Raw genomic sequence first — 13,127 nt, 5'->3', positions numbered from 1 at the left:
GAACAATTGTGCTGAGTTAGGACATCTGCTTTGCTTCAAATGTTTATTAATTTTTTTTTAAAGGCTGTAAATGATTACCTGGGAAATAAATTTATAATAATATAGCCTGTAAATGAATTATTTTTTCTCAAGCAGGCTTGCAATTAGAAAGGGATCTAGGGAGTAAAACTTACCACAGCAATTCTGCACAAAATCACATTAACTTTCCATGAGATTTACAAGCCTATTGGCGTACATTGCCTTAGAAAACATTAATTGGGCTCCTAACTCACTTAGATGCTTTAGAAGATCTTACTTTCCCTGAAAAAGGCAATAAACAAGTCAGGATACTGCCAACGGGTGGATACACGTGGATCCTTGTTGCTTACACAAACCCAGCTATGGCTGCAGAGCCAGCTATCCTGGGGACTGGTGTATTTGCCTGAACAGACCGGGTAACAAGCTCAAAGCTTAAGATTTGGCATAAGCACAGACAACAGACAAAGCTGTGCAACACTAAGCAATACTCTGAGGTGGCTTGGTTGTAATATATCTCTTAGACTAGTCCTAGTAATGATTTAAATATTGTTTTCTAAGCATGTCATTTGCATTTATTGAAACTTTCACTGGAGATGGTAGGGAGGTGAAGCAGAAAAGTAGTTTTCTGTTATTGGCCATTCAGGAATTTTTAAGCTGTTACTTTTTTCAATCATCTACAACAGTTTCCTCGCTTTTAGAATGACTGCATGATATCATATCCTGAGCCCTTCCCTTTTGCAGCTTTCTGAGGCACTAGGAGGAGTCCAGCTACAGTCATTGTGTGAATTAGTCTGTAGTACTGTAGTGGAGTTGCTTCTGCCATCATCCTCCTGCCTGCCTTATTCATACACCTTCAGAAACTGCTGCTCTAGGACGAACGATCCTTTAAGCACAGTGAGTATCAGCTAAGAAAGCAAACTATCTAACTTGTAAAGCTGAATCAGAGAAAGATCATGTCTCTATGTATTTACATGTATGTGCAGTTAGGGACAGAAATATAAGTGAAAGAACTCACTGTCATTAATCATCACTGAAGTGAGAAGAGAAAGGGAATTCCTGTCCCAGCTGGGGTGAGAAAAGGGATGGCAGCAACACGGGAGGCTTTTGGGGTGCAGAGACTGGATTAAAGATGTGGGCTAGGTGTAGGAAAGGGTCAAGGTATGTGTACTGTGGGAGTCAACATACCATTTTACTGTGGACAGACAGGAAAAAACAGCTGCTAAAATATACACAAGAGGCTGTGCATGAGCACATGGCATTGTACTAATGCTGGATGAGAAGCACCTCTTGTTTATTTTTAATCTTGCTTGACAATGCATGCAGTAGTGCTTGCTAGTAATGAGCAAAATAAAAGGAGAATAAGAGAACTGGTTTTCTGCATTAATCTCCACTCATCTCTAAAGCATACAGCCAAGTAAACATTAACAGTGAGTCATTGATTCTTTTTTCGGATAACTACATAACCTGTGGAGTTGTTTTGCTTACTTCTGCTCTTCTCCATCTTGGTCTTTAGCTCTGAAATACAGAGCTAAAGGCTCTGCTGTTCTTGATGGAGGGCCTAAGGTTTTGTCTAGATATCCCTTCAATGCTAATTTAGTAGAAACTTGTTGACTATGTCAGTAATACATTTAGAGTTATATTATGTTTGATGCGAAACAACAGAAAGCAGTAGTGATATTTTTGTGAATATTTCAGAGAACAATAACTGGCTTCAGGGGTGTGCAAATAAACTGTGTCCTTTCCCCAGCCTGTCTTTGGTAAGGCCAGCAGTTGTACAGGAAACACAACCTTTGAATATGTCATCAATCACCCTAATTTATCTGTTTTGTCTTTGCTCGCTGTGGTTTTGATTGGCTTATTCATAGGGCCCCACCACAATGTTAGTAAAAAGAATTGCTTCTTATTATCTACTAAACTGAATGATGAGGTGAAAACTCCTCTTCAGTTAAAAGTTGCTGATGTTAATTTTTTGACAGAACAAGCCTGCAATTTTCTACAACATTGTTATGGCAAAAGTAGAAGGATGATAAAGATGTGCTTGTGCGCTTCTTGGTGTAGCCTCTGTAGCATCGAGACTGCTATACTAGAGGCCACCTACTGCAGGGCTCTGCATCCCGGAGCAGCTGCTTCTGATACAGTTGCAAGTATCAGCTGTCCAATGGGCTTCACTGGCAATTACGTTTTAAGTGCCTGTCAGCTGTTAGTTGACTTGCGCTGTGCAACTTGAGGGGTTTCTAACTCTTTCATTTCACAAAATATCACAGTGTATATGCACATTTCTGTATAAGTGTTTGTTTCTTGAATTCACAGAGATTGTTTTTCCAATGATGTCATGTAGTAATAAGTTTGGTAAAAAATGTGGGTTTTTAAAGAAACATTGTTTCCTTTCTCCAGATTTAAATATACTGCTTTTCACTCCCATTAGGTGTAAATTTACTTATGCATCATAAGAGAGAAAAACTCACCTTAGTCTTTTAATTGCTCTTCTGAAGAATGACAATGTATTTTTATTCTTAGTTATAGTTTGGTCTGTATAGGTGGTGGCTATGCTTTATCTCGATTTATAGACTCATTTCAAGGGCTTCAGCCACAGTTTTAGAATCATAGGATAGTTTGAGTTGGAAGGGACCTGTAAAGACCATCTAGTTCAAACCCCCTGCAATGAGCAGGGACATCTTCAACTAGATCCGGTTCTTCAAAGCCCCATCCAACCTGACCTGGAGTGTTTCCAGGGTTGGCTCATCCACCACTGCTATGGGCAACCTGTTCCAGTGTTTCACCACCCTTGTGAAAAATGACTTTCCTACATCTAGTCTGAATCTCTCCTTTTTCAGTTTAAAGCCATTGCCCCTTGTCTTATTGCAACAGACCATGCTAAAAAGTTTGTCTCCATCTTTCTTATAAGCCCTCTTTAGGTACTGGAAGCTGCTCTAAGGTGTCCCTGGAGCCTTCTCCAGGCTGAATAACCTCAGCTCTCTCAGCCTGTCTTCATAGGAAAGGCGTTCCAGTTGATCATTTTTATGGTCTTCCTCTAGACCTGTTCCACCAGGTCTGTGTCTTTGCTGTGCTGAAGGCTCCAGAGCTGGATGCAATACTGCAGGTGGGGTCTCACAAGGGCAGAGGGGGAGAATCACCTCCCTTGACCTGATGGTTATACTCCTTTTGATGCAGCCCGGGATACAGTTGCCTTTCTGGGCTGCAAGCACACATTGCCAGGTCATGTCCAGCTTTTCATACACCAGTGCCCCGAAGTCTAGCTCCTGTTCCTGTCCCTACATAGCTGTGCAGCATGCCTGTACTCTTCCTAGGATACCTGCCTGTGCATTTTCTTCTTGCCTTTTAGTTTGACTCATCCTTGCTGGCCTCTTGCCCTCTTTTCCTAACTTCTTACATATGGGGATTGAGAGCTCTTGTGCTCTATGGAAAGCATCCTTAAAGATCTGCTAGCTCTGTTCTGCTCCCTTGCCTCTGAAGGCTAACTCCTTAAAAAGCTTCCCTAAAATTTAGAGTCCTGACTTTACTCTTTACCTGACCTATATCCCTCAAGACTGTGAACTCCACCAGCGCATGATCACTGCAGACCAGGCTGCCTCCACTCTTGACATCACTAATTAGTTCACTTGCATTGGAGACCAACAGGTCCTGTAATTAATTATTTTGCTGTCATGCTTAAAAAATTCAAAGATGAAAGAGATGTGAGTTTCCTTTATAGAAACCGCCCAACTCTGCTCTTGTATCCTGTTCATATAAGTGTTTAATAATAAATTTTCCACCACCTTACATCCATGAAATGTTATGTGTGCAGCAAATGCTTAATTAATTAATGTCACAAAGAACTTGTGAGGTAGGTTCCCTCATTTTACAGGTGAGACAGAGAGTGAGACAGTTAAATTAAGTTACTTGATTAATATCACACAGTGAGTCAGTGCTAATGCTGAAAATAGGTTATGTCTTCTGGTTCATTGCCCTGTATTTTAATCATGAAACCAGAGTCAATGCTAAAGTTAAATTAACTCCTTAAATGATTAAAATAATTGTTCTCAATTTCATGTTGGAATATTGCCTTAATCACCTAAGCAGCTGAAAAACTTGCAAAAGCTTTCCCTGCTTAGGAATTTTTAGTATTGTTCGGATATTGCTTCAGATAGCAGCTCTTCAGATATCAGATTAATATGTTTTGTTTACAGTAATCCTTAACTTCAAAATTACACACAAGCAGATCTCCGCAAAAAAATAAGGAACACACACTTAAAACTCACAACGATCTCTTTGCTGTCAATGTAGTAATGCTCTTTTTCATACTCTCAACAGCTGTTCTACTTAATAATACCCATAGCTTTAATTAATGGAGCATAGTAAAGTTACTGCCCCACAGAAAGCAAAAGATAGACTGCTGGTTACGCTGTCATGACTACATGAAAATGTAGCCTGAAGCACAAAATAGCAATTGTGTCTTAAGAAATATCTACTTAGAAGTGCAGTTCTGAACTATGCTGTGTCATCTCTGAACAAACTGGTACATAAAGAGGTGTGATCCTTGAAAACATGTTTAAATGGATTGTGCTTGTATTCGGGCTAATGGTATGTTCCATCAGCTTTTCCTGAGTATAATCCACATATTTATGTTGATAGGACATACATAAATTTTTACAGTATTCACTATCTTACCTGTTGAATGGCATTCTTCAGCATAGGAAAGAATAAATGGCCTATAAAATATGTATGCAGGCATAAGACTGAAGGAAGCTCAGCAGAAGGAATGAAGAAATAATACTGCCATGGCTTGCTCCCTGCTAAACCTGGATATAGACATAGCTGTCTGTTGCACAGCCTTATACAGTGATTTGCATCATGCAGTATTTTTGATGTGTGTGAGATAAGCAGCACAAGGCTGTGGTCAGCTCCAAGATTTTTGTAAAGACTTCTGCCATATTTAATGAATAGGGAATTGCTGTGCAAACACCCTCCCAATTTAATTGCAACATTAACAATTAAATACATTAAAAATTCCACAGCTTTCAATTTCTTTTGTAGACAAAGATGTTTTTCTCACAGAGTTCAGAAAATGGTCTGATGCCAAGTGATGGGCGGTTTGCAAGACAGCCCATCTATCAGGGCTAGAGATACTGCCTTTGAAAGGGGTTTTTAAAAAACCAGGCAGGAATTGTCCAGAGCAAAGTGGAGAAAGAAGACACTTCCGTGACTTCCTTAGACTTTGAAATGAAGCCCAAGAAAGCAATGCAAAAAGGTGAAAATATTTCTGTGGCTCTTCATTCATGTCTCTTTCTAGCCATAGTTCGTATTATTAATCCATCGAATGTAATTGTAATAATGTTTGAGAGACTGAAAATTTTAATCAAACATCAACTATGATTTCTGAAAAACAGGGTTGAATATTAGAATGTACCCAGGTGCCAAATATTCCAGATTGGGAATAGAAAGAAGACTCTGTGGTCTGTGTGTCTAATCAAAACTAACCAAAAGAATAGAAATTAAATACGTGCCCATACAGTTCATGGGCAGAGAATCTTTTTCAGCAACAATTCAGCTAATAGGTATGAAGAATGAGTCATCTTGAGAAAATCAGGAATTGCTTATGGATATTCTAATTGAGAATGGAGAATGCATAACACAGTGTTGAATCTGAGAAGAGCTCTGACTTAATACGGGCCTTGAATTTTGGACATAGAGTTATTTTTTCAGCTATTTTTCAGCTGTTACTTGAAAGAATAGAAAACAAGTCAGCCTTTTTGATTAAGTAGACATCATGCTATTTTACGTAACTACTTTATTTAAGCTCCTACTTTCAGTGAAAACCTCAATGTGTCCTGGCTACCTTAGTAATCACATTAGTAATCACTGCTATTGCAGCTTTGTTCTCTTGCTTCAGCACAGAAAGAAATCATTTTAGGAATGGCAGTTCTTCAAGCAGTGGGGATTATAGGCATGGTAACAGTACATGTTTGTGAAAAGTATATGTTGTCTGCCTTCATTCCCCATATGACAGTGAGAGAGAAACTGAGGTACGGCCACAGTGCTAGTGTTAATATAATGTGAAGAATTAATATAGTGAATATATTATTATGTAGGTATGTTTCACAGAAATAAATCATTTGTGGTAATGCGTTGCTTATACATTAGAGCCAGGAAGTGAAATGGAAAAGAAAATGGAAGTGAAAAGGAAAAGAAAAAGAAAGTGAAATGGAAAAGAAATGCATAATGAGGGAGTTGGCCAGTTTAGTTCTATTGTGCAAGCACAGTGAAAGGTAACAAAAAAATCCAATATCAGTTACCCTAAATTGTATCAATTATAAAAGGTGGAGTTAGCAATGCAGACAAGGTACATTTTTTCCAGCATTCCTTATTATGTGTTAATCTGTAAAGATCCAAGTATCTTGGATCGTGCAACTTGCAAAATACCACTAGAATGTTTCTTGCTCGAACTAGGTACAGAAAGGCAAGAACAAGCTGAAACTGTAAATATGGGGAAGGCCTTCTCTGTTCAATAAAACAAGCAGTTTCTGATGAAATTAGTTTTGCTTGAGGACTAATTTGTGGTTCCAAGTGTCTTTCAGTGCTGACAGCTGAAGAAGGTAGCTCTGGGCCAGATTGTAATGTTCGCTCCTTGCTCTAATGGGCGGATGTATTTAATTAACCTTTGTTTCTGCAGAAGCAGACATTCTGGCAAGCTGTAGGAATGCTAAAGGAGGGAAATCTAAACAGCAGTGAACCTAGGCACATTCTATATATCTAGTACTAGGTAAAGAATGTTAATGTAGGCAAATACTGTTTCCTAGGAGATAGGTTTGTACAAGTAACTTCTGTAAAAGAAATTTAACACGCTTCCCCCTGGAGAGCTCTCCCCCATTAATTTCACAAGACCCAGCTATTGTCCCATGCTCTTGGGACTCTTGTCTCTCCTGTTTGGCTAAAGACTGGGTTCTTCAACTGGGGGTTATAAAAGCACATATCCAAGGTGGAAACATTCTGCGTAGTACCTCTTGAATAGAGTTAGATCTGACAGACTTGCTGCCTATACCATGTCCAGCAGTGACTTCTCAAGATACCATAGCTTGGACAGACCCTTCCGAGAGCTTCCTGTAAAACACAGATCTTAAGGTTTATAACTAATTCTTCAGAATATGGCAAGTCTAATGTAAAGCAGATATCCTTTGCATAAAGTTGCACTGTTTTTTACATTAAAAACTAAAGCACTGTAGATTACAATTCATATAAACAGAGCAAACTCCCTAGCCACATTCATATAAACGGAGCAAACTCCCTGGCCACAATGTCCCTTGGCCCTAATTTTTCAGTAAAAAGTCACCAACTTTGCATGAGTGTTTTTAAAGCATGCAAATTAAAGCTTATCTTCTCATCTTATCCTAACTTCATCAGTTCTGCTGCCACAATAGCATCATTGTTTCCTATCTCCTCCTGTTAATAAGCGGCACCCTCCATTCATCTTGCTTCCTTTCTGCCCAAACCTTTCCATCTTAGAGACTTCTTAAAGCTTTGCTCTGTCAAACTTTAAGTTGAAAGTTTAAGTTAAGTTAAAACTTCTTCTTAAAGTTTTCCTACTACTTTGCCAGCCCCCTTCAGTCTTGGTTGTCTCAGTCAGCCAAGACCCTGTTTTTACTCAAAACGCACCTTTTAAACTTGAGTGATGAACATTCCTTCAACTCTTGTAGTTTTATAAAGAAGGTGTATTCCCCAACTGACAGAAACATTCAGGTTACAGCATTTTTCTCACTAAAACTACACTGTAGCAACAATCAATCACAATCATAAACGCTACTTTTCCCACCTCAGCGCTGTGATGCTGAACTTTTCCCTTCATGATACTGTGAAATCATTTCCACATTGCTACAGTATGTAGGAACTGGGGTTAAGGCTGCAGTTAAATTACTAAGTACATAATCCCATGCTTTATCCACTGGGTTTCTGTTTCAGAATGGAAAGATATGGCAACAAAAGAGATAGTTAAGGCAAAATAAAACTGGCTGCAATTGTCAGGATTATGAGTTCAGTGTAATACTCCAGCTTGTTCATACTGGTCTCTGTTTTTTTTCTAGTCATCATCTAGCTGATGACTCCAAAAGCCACAAGCTTTTGGTTATGCTTTCAGCTGATGACAATTTCCTTTACAATGTTGCCCAGTGGCTGAGATTATAGCAATAGTATTGGGTAGGCCTGCTATGAGCAGAGAGTGCCCTATTGCAAAGAGAAGGTTTATGCAAAGACTGAGAATAGAGTAAGAGGTTTTGTGTCCATATATAGACGTTGCTTTCCAAAAGCTCTTAGCACTGGCGAAACCCACAGCAGTGTCAGTGGAAGTAATCAGGCTGACACAGATTACTTTTGAAAAGTCTTCATCAGCATGGTTCAACATGCAGCCCACTGACTGGGCCTGATCACGTCTGCAGGATCTTCAGTCTGGCCTGAACCACCTTTTCTATGGAAATTCCAAGGAGCAAGCTGCTGCATAATCTCAAAGAGAAGGAAAGATGAGACGATGATTCTTGGCCATGCTTCTGAGAGGTGTGCAAGAACAGCACCTGACACAGATAAATTGTTTTGCTTCTGTCTAAATGAGTTTGTAAGTGCTTGGACATGTGAGAGAAAGCACTCCCACACAGCCTGCTGCTGCCTTATCTCCTTGTTGGGCAGGTAAGACCAGCAGCACTCCTACACAACTGCCACTGTGCTGCTTGTTGGGGATGAGGGAGCAGGATAGGATATGGGATACACGGTAGCGAGCAAGGGACAGTAGTGTTCCCCTGCATCCTATTGCTACATGCAGCCTCCCCCTCAAGCCTGCTTCACTGTTTGAGAATGAAAGTGTGAATGGTAGGAGGTATGAAATCACAGTCCTGAACTGCTATTGATTGTCATCTCAGTGGCCTGTTCTTAACCTGGGATCTGACTCATGCAGCCTCTGAGGCTTGACTATCCTATTAATACACTTCATGTTGCTGTAGGTATCACCCACTGATGAGTCACAATACAGTTCTTTGTACTCTTTGTATTGTATTTGTGTCTTTCTTTGGCCATCTGCATGTGATGCATGACTCAATTTCTCTGTACAACTGTAGGAATTATGAATTTCTTGTAAATATGGAAATAATTTCAGTAAGTGTGAATTCTGTATGTGTACAAGGATACAGGATCTATGGGTTAATCTTGCAAGCTTTTTATTCAAGTGAATACTTTCAGCAGGTTTTGGGTCCTATCTTCCTTCAGTACAGTAATCATACTGCTGATGGGGACTGAAAAGAAGTTCCTGTCCTTGTAGTTGGCAGCAATGCCTATTTGCTAGTGGGAAAAACACCATTCTGAGCTAATACAAAGATTAAAAAACAATGGAAAGAATTACAATATGAGCTTAATTTTAACATAATCTAAGTATGAATTATCAAAACTGATAGCTCTCACTTAAATACAAGTTGAAACAATTTCTGTATCTTCAGGGAGACACTCTAATTGAGATCAATGTAAATCTCAGCTGAAACTTCTGCTTGAGGGAAAGTGCTACTGGATGTGTCCATGGCTTGGTTTCAGCACATGCAGCCAGTTACAGTACAGGGAAAGCTACATTAACTTTCAGTCAAGCTAAAGGGGTACCTCTCCTGATTTTGATAGATGGCAGTTAATTACATCTTTCCTCTTTGGAAGAAGTATACATTTCTTTCTTTTGTTAGCATGTCTGATAACAGCAGGGGATTTTTCTGAGGGTAGTCTTGGAACAAAACAGCAGCTCCAGGCACTCTTGAAGAAGCCAAATACAAGGGAAGGGTGGAGTAAAGTTGCTATTTGATAATAGGAATAATTTACAAGAAAGTTCCCTTATCTCTCTCCAGTGCTTGTTTTTCAAAAAAGTTATTGTGATGAAAAGGCAGGAGCTATTCTTCTCTGCTGTAAATCCTTTTCTGATAAGTCTTCTGGAAGAAATCACAATGCTATCTGCGTGCAAATCCTTCCTAAAATACATTTCTTCCAGAGTGTTTCCATGCTAATCCACTAGGCGTTGCTATTTACACCTTTACAAGAAATTGAGTACCTAACCTGGACTGACTGTAGATTAAGAATTATTAAATGCATGCATGTCCTATAGGAAAGCATAGTCCATGGGAAGAATCTATTGCCTCCTGGCAGTAGTTCTTTGTATTGTGTCTTTATTTCTTACTGTTGATTGTAATCCTTACAGGGAAGGGATGTGTGTCTTAATGCACATTTAAGGCATTATATATGTCTGTAACTTTATGCAAATTAGTGAAGATTAAGAAGGAATCAAGGCATAATTTTACAATACAAATTAACTTTGCCTTGAATAGCAGTCAAATTCTACTCTGTGATCTCAATGTAAATCCAGATTTGGTGCTGAAGTCACTGGAATGGAATATGGTTATAGTTCTTGATACAAAGAAGACCGAAGGGGAAAGGAGTACAGTGATGTTGTATCTAATAGATTCATTCCCATTATTTTATAGTATGCAAACATTAAATAAACCTGGTCTTGTCTTCAGGACATGCTGGCTATATGCTGCCTCATGCTATAGGCAGCTACTAGAACTCTGAAATGTTGATCTGTTTAACAGTGTGTAAAGCAGTGGTTGCCAAACCAGGCACTACACTACTGAGGTCACTATAGTTTGCCAAACCAGGCACTACACTACTGAGGTCACTATAGTTTCGAATAAGGTCACAAGGAAATCCAATTTGATCATGTATCTATGCTAGTATTTGGGGTTGTGTTAAATTCTTGCTCTACAATAGCAATTTTTTGCTGTGAAATATTTGGGGAACTTCTGTGTTTTGCTCTGTGAAAAACTGGGTGGAGAAACTATTTCCTCTGAGTCATCAGTGGAAAAAGGCCATTGTTACAGGGGTGAAACATGTGAACATGACAGCTAGAATTGAAAAAAAAACCCCTGCAACTGTGAACATATTTAAATCTGTTGGTACAGCATATTTTAAACCCAAAGGTGTCAACACGATTGCTTTCCAAAATTGTAATTAATCTGTATGTCCAAAATACTATATTGCTTTAATAATTATCGCAACAAAGTTAATTATAGATCAGTCCTTCACAACCAAAATACACTCACTGCTATGTAAAACATGGCAGTTATTTATGCATGATACACAACAGAGAAGAAAGAAATAAGATCATGACATCCATCAGAAATGGCTGGACCCCAATTTTTTTTAGCAGTGTGTGCACATCTGTGCTGGCATCTGTCAAGGAAGCCCTGCCAGTAAAGGAAGGGAATGTTGTAGAGGTAGCAAGCTGGGAGCCAGGAAGGAAGGCACTACTTCCTGATACTCATTAGCAAGCTCAGAGGAAGGACAGCATCCTGCCTAGTCATGCTAAATCAGCTAGAGTCCCTTATTAACACAGCAAATCCCTTACCCATTATTATTTAAGTAGAAGGATATTCAGATTTGGACAGGAAAGAGAAGCCATGCTTTAATATATGGTTGTTCAAAGTAACCATTGAACTTCACTGTCCTATACTGAGACTTCCTAATTTGCTCAAGTGAGCCATAAAGTTAAGAACCTTAGGACTTGCCTGCCTTTGTTTTGTCACCCTTTATTCAACAACACTTACTCCATTTTCAACTTTTTATGTGCTGTGCCTCTATTTAAAACATTCCAACCTCATGAAGTTTAACCATGACAAGTGCAAGGTCCTACACCTGGGTCGGAGCAATCCCAGGCACAGCTACAGGCTAGGCAGAGAAGAGATTCAGAGCAGCCCTGCGGAGAAGGACTTGGGGGTGTTGGTCGATGAGAAAATGAACATGAGCCGGCTTCAATGTGCGCTTGGAGCCCAGAAAGCCAACCGTATCCTGGGCTGCATCAAAAGGAGCGTGACCAGCAGTTCAAAGGAGGTGATCCTGCCCCTTTATTCTGCTCTTGTAAGACCTCACTTGGAGTACTGTGTGCAGTTCTGGTGTCCTCAACATAAAAAGGACATGGAACTGTTGGAACAAGTCCAGAGGAGGGCCACGAGGATGATCAGGGGACTGGAGCACCTTCTGTATGAAGACAGGCTGAGAAAGTTGGGGCTGTTCAGCCTGGAGAAGAGAAGGCTGCGGGGAGACCTCATAGCAGCATTCCAGTATCTGAAGGGGGCCTATAGGGATGCTGGGGAGGGACTCTTCACTGGGGACTGTAGTGATAGGACAAGGGGTAATGGGATAAAACTGAAACAGGGGAAGTTTAGATTGGCTATAAGGGGGAAATTCTTTCCTGTTAGGGTGGTGAGGCACTGGAATGGGTTGCCCAGGGAGGTTGTGAATGCTCCGTCCCTGGCAGTGTTCAAGGCCACGTTGGACAAGGCCTTGGGTAATATGGTTTAGAGCGAGGTGTCCCTGCCCATGGCAGGGGTGTTGGAACTTGATGATCTTAAGGTCCTTTCCAACCCTAACTATTCTATGATTCTATGATTCAAATCCTCAGCTGAGAACTTTCATGCTTTAGTGGCACAACTACTGCATACCATTTGTGAATTTGTGAATTTCAAACATTAAGTGCGACTAAATCGCAGAGTTTGAAAAACAGTGTTATGTCTTTCTACATAGAACTGCCATATCCCCTAAGCCAAGGCGATTTGATTCTGACTTGGAAAGGGACATGAGGGTTCAATCTCTTGCGCCCTACCAGTGCTTCTCTTCTTGCCTAGAAGTTGCCAATTCCACAGGCAGTTTTTGTAATATTAATATTTTTGAGAACTAACCACTGTTAACCACATAGTTCATTGTTTTAACTGTTTACTAGGGGATTTGGTTGTCTTGCAGCATTTAGACAAATTGGCACAAATGGCAGCATACATGACAGATTTAAATCTGTCATCCTCATGGGGCGGCTCCACATACGAGTTATCATTGGCAAAATTCAACTGCAAAAAAACCTTGCAAAACCTTTGTTAAAGTGTAAATTGAAATGGGTATATGCTCAAATTAATGTAAGTCATGCATACCAAAATGCATTAAAAAACCCAAACAACAAACCAACAAAAACCTTAGAAAGGAAAATCAAACAAAGAAGAATGCTGATGTTAGGCTAAATTCTCAGGCTACGTTTCATTACTATCACTGTTGCC

General features: G+C 39.8%; 1 protein-coding gene across 2 annotated transcripts in view; it reads left to right on the top strand.

Annotated features, from left to right (window-relative positions):
* Positions 1-777: 777 nt before the first annotated feature.
* RALB (RAS like proto-oncogene B) overlaps positions 778-13,127 on the top strand; it is a 57,159-nt gene continuing 44,809 nt past the window's right edge. The window contains exon 1 of one of the 2 annotated variants that reach the window (XM_061370112.1): positions 778-912. The gene's annotated coding sequence lies outside the window, so the exon portion shown is untranslated. The remainder of the gene's footprint in view (positions 913-13,127) is intronic. The other variant, XM_061370111.1, reaches the window with a different exon arrangement.

This window comes from Neopsephotus bourkii, unplaced genomic scaffold (genome assembly GCF_033783945.1).
Source record: "Neopsephotus bourkii isolate Nb327-2 ecotype Australia unplaced genomic scaffold, CSIRO-AGI_Nbou_v1 NB_1526, whole genome shotgun sequence".
NCBI classification, from domain to species: domain Eukaryota; kingdom Metazoa; phylum Chordata; class Aves; order Psittaciformes; family Psittacidae; genus Neopsephotus; species Neopsephotus bourkii.
This window is presented reverse-complemented; position numbering and strand designations above follow the sequence as displayed.